Source organism: Vollenhovia emeryi, unplaced genomic scaffold (assembly GCF_000949405.1).
Source record: "Vollenhovia emeryi isolate VEMERY1.0 unplaced genomic scaffold, V.emery_V1.0 DF939541.1, whole genome shotgun sequence".
Classification (NCBI taxonomy): domain Eukaryota; kingdom Metazoa; phylum Arthropoda; class Insecta; order Hymenoptera; family Formicidae; genus Vollenhovia; species Vollenhovia emeryi.
This window is the reverse complement of record NW_011966825.1, coordinates 36,484-38,528: the sequence shown is the minus strand read 5'-3', so window position 1 is coordinate 38,528 and position 2,045 is coordinate 36,484.

The following is a 2,045-nucleotide window of genomic DNA, read 5'->3' as shown; positions in this document are numbered from 1 at the left end:
ACTTTACTTTTTTCTTTGTCCATTGTTGCGTGATCACGTCTGTTTTCCGTTCTCTATATATCACGGGTATCTAATTCCTTTTCTAGGCTGACACGGCTATAACTGTAAACTATAATAGACGACTATACATTACTTAATTCGTTAATACTTATTAACTTAACTATTACTTTATTATACTTTATTTATATTTCTTTCTTACCTGATTTACGACACGAAAATGTTTTCACATACTGTTTGAAATTGGTTATAAACACCACAAAATGGTGCTGCCATCAGTAGATCACTAAAAATCCCTAAAATATTCCTTCCTTCTGGAAGGATAACTCGAGATCTCATTATGAAACAAGGCGGCCTTGGAGATTCAAGGAATCCTTCCTGGAGGCTTCCTCCGTCCTTAAGATAAGGAAGGACTATGAATACGGGTATTAGTCTACTTTCTCTCTCTTCTCTCGCGCAGCACGACATCTCTCGCATCTCCTAACGCAGGGGTGGGCAAAATGCTGCCCGCGGGCGCCCAGCCGGCGAGCATGCCCCCACTCTAATCATCGCCCCACCACGTCTACAATCATATTCGGAACTATACTTCTAAAGCGCGACGTTCTTTCCCACTTGCCGAAACTGTCCTCACTATTGCCCGACACGCACAGCTATTGCCCGCGGGCGCCCGTTTGCCCGCGGGCAGTGAAAACTGCCCACCCCTGTCCTAACGCACCCCGAGCCTACTCGTAATGTAGGAATTCTCCACCCACCTCTCTACAACTGTTGTTCTTGAAACATATGGTCGAACGTTATCATGAAGCAGTAATAATTCCACGTCTATTGAGCTGGCATTATTAATTACACAGGCCTACAAGATTTTCCCCACCGAGATCTAAGGGTGTTTCTCTATGTAATTTTTTGCGCTGAATCCAAATCTGGCCGCAGAATTTGTCTAGCACGTCAGGATTTTGAGATATTCTAACTTAAAAGTGCAAAAAAGGCCATTTTTGACATTTTCAGATGGAAATAAGTTTGAAACGCGATGATACTCGTTAATTTAGTCAACAGATTCGGATTTCGGATGACAAAATCTGATTGATCTTGCCTTAGTTGACTGGATTACTGATTGATCTTGCCTTAGTTGGCTGGATTACTGATTGATCTTGCCTTAGTTGGCTGAATCATTCCTCATCTTGCCTTAATCGGCTGGATCATGCTTTATCTCAATATCCTATCCGCTATATTGGATCCGCCATTTTAAATTTTCGAATTTTGACTTCAAAGTCGTAATCAGTGACCCAAAAAACCCCTAATAGTGATTCTTAGTAGAATTGTAACGATTTTTTTATTTTTGGGCCGCCAATTTGATCAGCCATGTTGAAAATACAAATTCTAACTTTAAAATCTTAATCAGTGATCCGAAAAACCCTTTGATACAAAGTTCTGAAGAAATCGGTCTGAGAAATGTTCGGTGCTTAGGTACCAAAGAAAATGGAATTTGTTAATATTAAGTATCCTACAGTTGTAATTATATTACACCATTTCGAAAACCGCGTATATGCATTTCCGTAGATTTTGTCATGAGAAATCCGAATCTGTTGACTAAATAAACGAGTATCATCGCGTTTCAAACTTATTTCCATCTGAAAATGTAAAAAATGGCCTTTTTTGCACTTTTAAGTTAGAATATCTCAAAATCCTGACGTGCTAGACAAATTCTGCGGCCAGATTTGGATTCAGCGCTAGAAATTACATAGAGAAACACCCTTAAATCTCGGTGGGGATTCAAAAGTGTCATTTTTGTAGGCCTGTGCTATTCGTTCTTGAAACCTGTACGGCGATTCTGTGACTTGCTATCGATGGTTTTCGGTATTGTTAACCAACCTATGAAAGCTGTGCTTTTAACGTCTTTGCTGTCGCTAGTTAATTTTGATACCAAAAAACATCGATAGCAAGTTACAGAATCCCGGTACTGGTGAAATAATTAATGCCGAAAAATACTGTTCTCAGATGGAGGAAATGCATCAGCAATTACGCTTTAAGCAACCTGCACCCAGTGAGAAATG